We start from the raw sequence: 11,323 nt of genomic DNA on the forward strand, positions 1-11,323 counted from the left end.
TGGAATCTATTGTTCCTTGGAGTTGAGCACCATCTGGTTGGCCTTTGATGTGCAGATTAGTGCGGATGTCCATGGAATTATATATATATATATATATATATATATATGTGTTAGTATGTGTGTGTGTGTGTGTGTGTGTGTGTGTGTGTGTGTGTATGTAAGGGATCAGGTCAGGATCCCGGCAGTGCTCGGAGCCCCGACCACTGGAAACCTGAACAAGTGTTTGCTGGGCCACCGTTGACTTCATGATGTGGTAATAAATAACCTTTGACCTTCTAAAAAAATTGGTGAGTGCCCTCTTTCACAAATGACTATATATATATATATATATATATATAACAAATATTGTAAATGAGTAAATCAGTGCGCTTGTCCAAATTATGCGAAGTACCTTACTGTAAAAGTGCAATCTAAAGTCACAAGTAAATTTGGTCAAATGACACAGACACACACACACAGAGTCCTGTCTTATATCCAGATTCCGACAGAGACGTGGACTAAAAGACCAGGGGATCGATAGGCATTGTGTCAAGCCGTAATCCGGTACGCAATATTATTCTTGCGTGTGACAAAAACTGTTTTAAAGGATACTACACTAGAGGCGCTCTGCTGTTTCTTCCTCTATTTTCATATATATATATATATATATATATATACATACATACATACATACACACACACACATATACACACACACACAGTGGAAAGTTGACCAGCACTCCCTTACCATAGGTTAATTTCCCAGGTGCCATCCAACAATAATAGAACTTCTAAAGGTCAGGTAACGACATTCACAGGTCCTGCGAGACCTGTGAGTACTGTTCCCTGTCCTTTAGAAGTTTTAGATAGATAGATAGATAGATAGATAGATAGATAGATAGATAGATAGATAGATAGATAGATAGATAGATAAAACTCAGAGCCTAACTTCAAATTTAAAGCATAACTTAAAAAAAAAAATCCTGACTTACAAACAACAGGAGAGTGGGAGCTTGAATGTTCCTCTACTTCTCTGCAGTGCACCGCGCCAGCACTAATCCCCACGCTGCCAGGGAACTTCCTCCTTCCATCCTGAGGCTGCAGCTCGACTTCCTCCTATTGGGCGGATGCAGGGGCAAACGCAGGATTTACTGGGGGGGGGGGGGGGTTCCATATTGCACACATATGCACATTGCAGACACATACATTGCACACACACACACACACACTGTACACGCATACATAGCACACCATGCTTACTGACTTTCTAGCGGCCCAGACACACATACGTTGTACACCACATATATACACATTGTACCCACAGCACACCACACAAATAAACATTGCACACACATACATAGCACACCACACACACACACACACACACACTGTACACGCATACATAGCACACCATGCTTACTGACTTTCTAGCGGCCCAGACACACATACGTTGTACACCACATATATACACATTGTACCCACAGCACACCACACAAATAAACATTGCACACACATACATAGCACAACACACACACACACACACACACACACACACACACATTGCACACACAGTATACCACAAACAAACATAGCACACCATACTGCTACACATTGCATATACACATATACATATGTAGCCCCAAGAATATTATTAATGGAATAAGCACTGCAGTTGTGTTACCTATAGCAGATAAAGGTACCCAATTATAATTTATTAGATGTACTCAATTATAATTTATAAGAATAATATGTGTAGCCATGCTGATTGCTGCTGTTAGTTGAGTGGGCACGGGGGTATTGAGGAAGAAGTTTCCAGAAGTGGCATGAGGAAAAAAAAAACGGTTGGAGAAATCAGTTAGGAGGATGAGAAGGGAGGAGGCTGGAGAGAGAAGAGCTGAGGAGAGGGAGCAGAGACGCACCTTAGAGACGCAGGGGAGACCGGAGTGCAGAGCCGCCGGAGATAGCCGCTTATCGTGGAGAGCGGGCGCAGAGACGCTGCGAGCCACAGCGAGAGGCTCTGGATGGGAGCCGCTCCGGAGCAGGGAGAACGGCGGCTAGAGGTGCCTGACAGCAGCGCTGGTGAGACTGCCCCATTTTGGTTGAGGAGAGTGAAAGGGGGGCATAACTCCATATGTGGTAGCAATTGGGAGCCACGGCAGCAGTAAGGGAAAGCCTAGTTAGCGGAGAAGAGACAGACAGGCAGTCCCCGACTCCATAGCAACGGAGGACGCTGTGTAGGAGCTGATTGATCTACACTGATTCAGTCCTTTCTACCATCAGCATATACGGCATCATCATTGTTGTGAGTTGGGGGAGCAGCATAGACAGCATTAATATTGAAAGAGAAATTATCTCCCTAAGTATACTGCACTTCACTACCCAGAGACTCTGAGCCCTCACCATATAAGTGTAGCTTGGCATGCCTAGGCTGTCGCCGACCGATCTGTCCTACTGTACATCTACATTCAGCGAGGGAGCCAGATTCATCTTCTGACACTACACTTAGAAGCTGGAGCTCACTGGCTAACTTCATCTTTCATTGATACCACACTGCTACAAGGATAATTTAGCCTGAGTCAGTGATCCCAGATCAATTATCTTCCGACGGGTTAACTGTTGGCATCTAAACAAATGAATTCTAGACTGATCCTGTATTTACTATTACACTGAGAGCGTCATTAGGTGCACATACCAAGGAAAAAAACCAAATAGCACCATATCAAGTACATTAACTATTGGTTAAGTGTGTAATGAAAAGCTTTAGCCACTGAAGTAACTACAGAAATTTAGACTAGTGGACCCTTCCCCTACGGCACCACTGAGTATAAGTCTGAACCCTAGGAAGGATAGACAGGTCTAGTCGGACATAACCAGAGAGACATTCGGAGCCACATAGCACTCAAACCATACCGTCATTCCTCAAACTCAGACTTTGACCCCCATAGTTGCCACAACTAGGGCAGCTGGTTGCGCCTACGACATTGATTTCTTCAGTAGTATCCCAGGTTATGGAAGGACAGATACATTGTGATACTTTCTCATCTGATCCACAGTAGATTAAGTCCACAGAACTTCTCAGTTGGACTTTCCCTAATATCTGGGACCCCATTTAAGTTATACTGTAGATCTTACTGCACAGCTATGTTTTTTTTTCTAAAATCCCCGGGGCTATAGTCTAGTAGACTATAGACAAGGTACCTATAGAGTTTTTTTGTATTGCATGCATCAGTAATATGTCTAGTACAGTATAGTTACTATTTCTTAAGTGTTATGTTATATTTAAATGTACAATTCTGGATTACATGGTAATAAAAACAACTGCAGTACTTACCTGGTGTTGCGTGCCCATGAAGAGATAATCCAACCTGGAAAGAAAAACAGAGAACAGGTAATACGGGTTATAATTCCACGGGGAGATCTTATCATTTGTTGGAACGGTACACGGTAACATTAATTATTGATACCCAATCCCCTGGACCCTATAGGTTGTGGAGGAAAATCTAAGGGTGCCTTACCACTTTTGCATCCTCGGCTTACCCAGGCAAGCCGCCTCATTACTTTAGCTTGGGTGGAGGCACTAAGATATTCCCCAATGCGGGGAAAGAGAAGGAGCTCCTAGTAACATACCAGGGGGGGCTTAATATATAGCTAACCTTCCTGCGGGAATAGGGTTACATTGTGGAGGCACTGCTGAGATCCTCAGTATATCAGCGTCTTCTGTTTACCAATCTAAGTTAGTGTCATAATGGAGATCATCACCTGTGAAGACATCACCCGTTGGTGCCAAGAGAAAGGGGTGGACATTCGTTACAGTTTCGGTTTAGCTGGGAATCTGTCCTCAGTCACCGAAGATGAGGTAGTGAAAGTTGCTGCACAATTATATGGAGTAAATCAGCCCTTTATTGTGGACCAATGGAAAGGGCAGTATGGAGACGTGTTCGCTATGCTACTTAGCAATAAGGACCCATTGGACAGAACCCTAATTCCCAGTATGGTCATATTGGAACGGGGAACTGGAAGAAAGGTACAGATATTATGGCCTGATGGGCGGAGATCGGATGAAGGAGACGCCACTCCTGGGGATGCCCCAGGGGCAGGGAGACCTCTTCTCTACACCCCTTCCCCACGTTCACCGACCCCCAGGGATCAATCGGACTCCTCGGACCCTGTGAACAAGCAGAGTGCTAGTACAGAGCCGCAAGTAGAATCTGTAGTGAATAAGGTCGTTAGTCACCTCGAGAGATGGCATTTCGAAAGAGGATACCGTAGATTGAGGGTATTTTCGGGGATAACCCCGGTACCAGCCGGAAAGGAAACTTATGATATGTGGAGGGAGGCTGCCATCCAGCACTCCGAAGAGTGGCAATGCCCAGAACACATACGAAAGCAGAGAGTGGTAGAAAGCCTCCGGGGACCCGCCATGGGGGTGATCCAAGCTACCAGGAGAAGCAATCCCGCTGCCACTTTAAGGGAATACATTGAAGCCTTGGACTTTTCTTTTGGAACCATAGAGGATGTGGGAGACTTAATGGCCCGATTAAATAGTACTTATCAGGATTCGGGAGAAACATTAACCCACTACATATATCGGTTAGATCGGTTGATATACAAAATTGTTGATAAAGGAGGCCTCTCCAAGGACTTAGTAGATGAGAGAAGGTTAAAGCAGGTGTTAAAAGGGGCGTTGACAAATAACCCGATAGCCCAGAAACTACGATGTACCATGACCACAGCCCGGCCACCGACCCTGAATGAATTGGTTAAAGAGGTCAAAATGGAAGAGGTCCAAATTGAAAACAGAGAAAAGTCCATCAAAAAAGTCAAAGTGGTACTACCCTCAGTGGAACCCCCTCCAATGGATGTGAGGCTGGTCAAAATGATAGAAGAACAAAACAAGAAGATCGAGGAGCTTATTGCACTCCAGGCGAATCAACATAGAGCCCCCAATAGGCCAGCAGGATTAGGACGGGGGGCTACAAGGGGAAGCAACTTTCGAAATGCCTATGAGTGTTATAGTTGTGGACAGATTGGGCATCTGTCCTTTGAGTGCCCTGCGACTGGGTCGGACAGAAGGGGAAGTAATGTCAGTGATAGAAGACGGATATCGTCAGGGGGAAACTTCAACGGGAGCTCTGTGGACCCCTCACAGGCTCCCCAATAATCTATGTTAGAACTATGGGGAGTGCCCACACTGTTCCGGATAGTTTAATGGGTCATGCTCCGGTAGCAAAAGCTATGATTAACGGGCACGACTGTACTGTGTTAATGGATAGTGGATCACAAGTGTCCATAGTGTTTGAATCATGGTACCACCAACATCTCGCGGACGTCCCTATTCAACCTCTTAGTGGCCTCACTATTTGGGGCCTGAGCGAGCAACGTTATCCCTATCTGGGGTACATAGTAACACAGATCACATTCGAACCTGGATTGAGCTCACCTAATACCGTCCCTTTGGTAGCATTGGTATGTCCTGACTCTCCGGGGGACAATGGAAAATTCCCAGTCATAGTGGGCACCAACACCAATATGTACAAGAATCTCATCCAATGGTGTGAAAAGCAGGAGCGTGAATCTATTGAAGGCTCAGGACAGGAGTCTGGGGATCGCCCATGTAGGTGCCACAAGGTGGAAGGGTCGGTAGTGGCAGGAGACGAGGAATTACAACAAAGGGAAGGACCGATCACTTCGAAATTTGACTTGGAGTATTGTTTTAACGGAAGCGACATTGACGATGTTAGCAAACAATGCCTTTTGGAGCAACTCCGTCAGAGGGAGTTGGCTTTCTCTAAGAGCGAATGGGACCTGGGGACGGCTAAAGGAGTTGAACATCACATTAAGTTGAACGATGATACGCTGTTTCGGGAAAGATCTCGGCGATTAGCCCCAGCCGATTTTGAGGACGTCCGAAAGCATTTAAGGGGACTGCTTGAAAACAATGTGATTGCAGATTCCGAGAGCCAGTACGCTTCACCAATAGTGGTAGCTCGGAAGAAGAATGGGGAGATCAGATTATGTATAGATTATCGCACCCTCAATAATCGCACTGTCCCTGATCAATATACCGTACCCAAAGTAGATGAAGCACTGGATTGCCTTCAAGGCAGTCGGTGGTTCTCTGTATTAGATCTACGGTGTGGGTATTATCAGATTCCCATGAGTGCAGCAGATCGGTCCAAGACAGCATTCATTTGTCCCATCGGGTTCTTCGAATTCCTAAAGATGCCGCAAGGGATAACCGGTGCCCCCGCTACGTTTCAAAGGACCATGGAAAAAACTGTCGGGGACATGTGCTACCGAGAGGTGTTAGTTTACCTGGATGACATCATCGTGTTCGGGAGAACCCTTGAGGAGCACAATCAGCGTCTTATTAAAGTGTTGGACCGGTTGTTAGACCGAGGGTTAAAGCTGTCTATTGAAAAATGCCAGCTGTGTCGGTCCTCAGTAAAATATCTGGGGCATATAGTCAGTCGGCAAGGAATTGCCACGGACCCAGCCAAGGTGGAGACGGTAAGGAACTGGCCTCGGCCTAGTAACCTCAGAGAGCTGAGGTCGTTCCTAGGATTTTGTGGATATTACCGGAAATTTGTGCCGCAATATTCCCGAATCGCCCGCCCTCTAACCGAGTTGACCAAAGGCTATCCCCCAACTAGGAAAGTCCAGAATACCACCAGGGACAAGGACTATTGAAAGCCAAAAGAGTCTTTTGGAGTAAGGTGGGATATGAAGTGCGAAGAGGCTTTCAAACAACTGAAAGAAAGTCTAACCAACTCTCCAGTATTGGCATATGCTTCTCCTGAACTCCCTTATGAGGTCCATATGGATGCGTCCTTTGATGGACTTGGGGGAGTACTGTATCAACTGCAAGAGCAACAATTAAGACCAATTGCATACGTGAGTCGTGGATTATCCCCCAGTGAGAAAAAATACCCTGTCCACAAACTGGAGTTTTTGGCTCTCAAATGGGCTGTTACTGAAAAATTTCATGACTACCTATATGGAGTGGAATTTTTAGTACAGACGGACAATAATCCCTTAACCTACATTCAGTCCACCGCAAAACTTGACGCAACGGGTCACAGGTGGTTGGCTGCATTGAATAACTATAAGTTCACGATAAAATATCGACCGGGAATCACTAACCAAGATGCAGATGCCCTGTCAAGAAGACCACATCAGGAAATCCAATGGGATACCACCGAGTGGATAGAAGTCCCAGCGGCTGCAGTACAAGGGCTATGCCATCAAATTGTTGTTGCAGAACAACTATGGGTGGCTGCTATTCAAGCGGTGGGAGCATCTGATAAGGCCATTCCACTTCGGTACCAAAAGCTAACACGGTCCCACATGAATGGACTAGAAATTATTGAAGCCAACCAACTGGCACGTGAGCAGAGAGACGATACAGACATTCAACCTATCATTCAACTCTTGGATAACCCGCAGTCCACTATGAATCAAAAACTGCTGTCGGCTAAGTCGCGAGTGCTGCTACATTAGTTAAAGAAGCTGCGTATAGAAGAGGGAGGGGTGATCTACCGTCTCAGTCGAAGGAAAGATGGTTGGGAAAAGCGGCAAATAGTCTTACCAGCTAAATACAAACAGTTGGTGATGGTGGAACTACATGACAAACATGGTCACCTCGGATATGAAAAGACTCAAGGCTTGATTTCTGAAAGATTCTTTTGGCCCTTTATGAACAAGGATATTGACTGTTTTTGTAAGACTTGTGGGAATTGTGTACTTAGGAAGACCTTACCTATGAAAGCTGCCCCTTTAGTAACCATCCAAAGTTCTGGACCGATGGATCTAGTTTGCATCGACTTCTTATCGCTCGAGGGACCAGGAGGTCAGGAGGGGAACATCCTCGTAGTTACCGACCACTTCACGCGATATGCGCAAGCCTATGTGACCCCCAATTAGAAAGGCCATCACGGTCGCCAGAACACTGTGGGAAAAGTTTTTCCAACATTATGGGTTACCTACCCGAATTCACTCCGATCAAGGACGAGATTTCGAGAGTCGACTCATTCAGGAATTATGCCTTTGTTGCTGAATAAAGAAATCTCGGACGACTCCCTATCACCCTCAGGGTGACCCGCAACCCGAAAGGTTTAACCGTACTCTGTTGAATATGTTAGGAACGCTCACTTCCAAAATGAAATGGCGATGGAAACAGCATGTTTTGACTCTTGTACATGCCTATAACTGCACACGGAATGAGTCCACTGGGTATACCCCCTATTTTCTTATGTTTGGCCGAGAGGCCCATCTACCAATTGATGTGTGCTTAGGGACACAGATCAACCCATCAATGGCACCCTCTCACACTCACTATGTGAAACAACTACGTCAACAGCTAAAAGAGGCTTACCATCTAGCTCAAGCGGCCGCCAAAGATCTAGGAGTAAGGAATAAGCTCCGGTACGATCGGCATGTACGGGAACACCGTCTGTTTCCAGGGGACAGAGTATTAATTAGAATGTTAGGAGCCCCCAGACGACGGAAACTTGCCAACCGTTGGCAGTCGAAGCCTTATGTCATTGAAAAACAGTTAGCTGACCTGCCAGTATATCAGCTGGCACCCGAGGATGGAGATGGGCCTACCGTGACATATCATAGACAGCATTTGCTACCGATTGCGCTAGATATGCGATGGGATAATGTGGGGGTAGACTCTCATAGACCCGCTTCCATAGTTCATCACCCTAAATTACTTGCAGTGCCTCCGGCTCTGGTCGAAGAAGAGATAGATGGGAAGGAGGAAGAAGAGTATTATGAAGGATGCTATTATAGGGACTTACAAGATTCAAAGGCAGAGAGGGTGCAGGAAATGCATGAAGAGATTGAGAAAACATCCGAAAGTTCAACAGAGTGGAAAGGGGCAGGGAGCCCTGGAAATTAAGGAGGAGATTGGGAAAACAATGACGACTTCGAAGAACCCATGGACCCTATGAGGAATATGGATACTGAGTTAAACCTAGATGCTATACATGTCCCAAGACCGCAACGATCTCGGAAGCCTCCTCGGATACGGACCTATGATAAATTGGGAACCCCTACTGAGGTACCTTTGGTTGTACATCCTTTTAGAATCCTACCCTGGCCTTACTTTAGTACAACTGTCTAGGTTTAATATAGGGTGGAAACGCCTTCCCCTTTACTGTCATAGGGGACACTGTATACATAGTAGTGGTGATTCTGGCTTGAGCCAATCCGACTCACCAGGGGGAGAGTGTAGCCCCAAGAATATTATTAATGGAATAAGCACTGCAGTTGTGTTACCTATAGCAGATAAAGGTACCCAATTATAATTTATTAGATGTACTCAATTATAATTTATAAGAATAATATGTGTAGCCATGCTGATTACTGCTGTTAGTTGAGTGGGCACGGGGGTATTGAGGAAGAAGTTTCCAGAAGTGGCATGAGGAAAAAAAAACGGTTGGAGAAATCAGTTAGGAGGATGAGAAGGGAGGAGGCTGGAGAGAGAAGAGCTGAGGAGAGGGAGCAGAGACGCACCTTAGAGACGCAGGGGAGACCGGAGTGCAGAGCCGCCGGAGATAGCCGCTTATCGTGGAGAGCGGGCGCAGAGACGCTGCGAGCCACAGCGAGAGGCTCTGGACGGGAGCCGCTCCGGAGCAGGGAGAACGGCGGCTAGAGGTGCCTGACAGCAGCGCTGGTGAGACTGCCCCATTTTGGTTGAGGAGAGTGAAAGGGGGGCATAACTCCATATGTGGTAGCAATTGGGAGCCACGGCAGCAGTAAGGGAAAGCCTAGTTAGCGGAGAAGAGACAGACAGGCAGTCCCCGACTCCATAGCAACGGAGGACGCTGTGTAGGGGCTGATTGATCTACACTGATTCAGTCCTTTCTACCATCAGCATATACGGCATCATCATTGTTGTGAGTTGGGGCAGCAGCATAGACAGCATTAATATTGAAAGAGAAATTATCTCCCTAAGTATACTGCACTTCACTACCCAGAGACTCTGAGCCCTCACCATATAAGTGTAGCCTGGCATGCCTAGGCTGTCGCCGACCGATCTGTCCTACTGTACATCTACATTCAGCGAGGGAGCCAGATTCATCTTCTGACACTACACTTAGAAGCTGGAGCTCACTGGCTAACTTCATCTTTCGTTGATACCACACTGCTACAAGGATAATTTAGCCCGAGTCAGTGATCCCAGATCAATCATCTTCCGACGGGTTAACTGTTGGCATCTAAACAAATGAATTCTAGACTGATCCTGTATTTACTATTACACTGAGAGCGTCATTAGGTGCACATACCAAGGAAGAAAACCAAATAGCACCATATCAAGTACATTAACTATTGGTTAAGTGTGTAATGAAAAGCTTTAGCCACTGAAGTAACTACAGAAATTTAGACTAGTGGACCCTTCCCCTACAGCACCACTGAGTATAAGTCTGAACCCTAGGAAGGATAGACGGGTCTAGTCGGACATAACCAGAGAGACATTCGGAGCCACATAGCACTCAAACCATACCGTCATTCCTCAAACTCAGACTTTGACCCCCAGAGTTGCCACAACTAGGGCAGCTGGTTGCGCCTACGACATTGATTTCTTCAGTAGTATCCCAGGTTATGGAAGGACAGATACATTGTGATACTTTCTCATCTGATCCACAGTAGATTAAGTTCACAGAACTTCTCAGTTGGACTTTCACTAATATCTGGGACCCCATTTAAGTTATACTGTAGATCTTACTGCACAGCTATGTTTTTTTTCTAAAATCCCCGGGGCTATAGTCTAGTAGACTATAGACAAGGTACCTATAGAGTTTTTTTGTATTGCATGCATCATTAATATGTCTAGTACAGTATAGTTACTATTTCTTAAGTGTTATGTTATATTTAAATGTACAATTCTGGATTACATGGTAATAAAAACAACTGCAGTACTTACCTGGTTGAAGAGATAATCCAACCTGGAAAGAAAAACAGAGAACAGGTAATACGGGTTATAATTCCACGGGGAGATCTTATCATTTGTTGGAACGGTACACGGTAACATTAATTATTGATACCCAATCCCCTGGACCCTATAGGTTGTGGAGGAAAATCTAAGGGTGCCTTACCACTTTTGCATCCTCGGCTTACCCAGGCAAGCCGCCTCATTACTTTAGCTTGGGTGGAGGCACTAAGATATTCCCCAATGCGGGGAAAGAGAAGGAGCTCCTAGTAACATACCAGGGGGGGCTTAATATATAGCTAACCTTCCTGCGGGAATAGGGTTACACATAGCACACTATACACGTATATAGTACACTATACACACATACACATTGCGCACACAGCGCACCACGCATACATTGCA

General features: G+C 45.7%; 1 long non-coding RNA gene across 2 annotated transcripts in view; it reads right to left on the bottom strand.

The window, feature by feature from the left end:
- The window catches only part of LOC134909836 (uncharacterized), a 54,311-nt gene extending 43,363 nt beyond the window's left edge, over positions 1 to 10,948 (bottom strand). The window contains exons 1-3 of one of the 2 annotated variants that reach the window (XR_010176041.1): positions 10,913 to 10,948; positions 3,311 to 3,344; positions 972 to 1,095 (exon numbers count right to left, since the gene is read on the bottom strand). This is a non-coding gene — a long non-coding RNA (uncharacterized LOC134909836). The remainder of the gene's footprint in view (positions 1 to 971; positions 1,096 to 3,310; positions 3,345 to 10,912) is intronic. The other variant, XR_010176040.1, reaches the window with a different exon arrangement.
- Between the last annotated feature and the right edge of the window lie 375 nt (positions 10,949 to 11,323).

This window comes from Pseudophryne corroboree, chromosome 4, assembly GCF_028390025.1.
Source record: "Pseudophryne corroboree isolate aPseCor3 chromosome 4, aPseCor3.hap2, whole genome shotgun sequence".
Lineage (NCBI taxonomy): Eukaryota > Metazoa > Chordata > Amphibia > Anura > Myobatrachidae > Pseudophryne > Pseudophryne corroboree.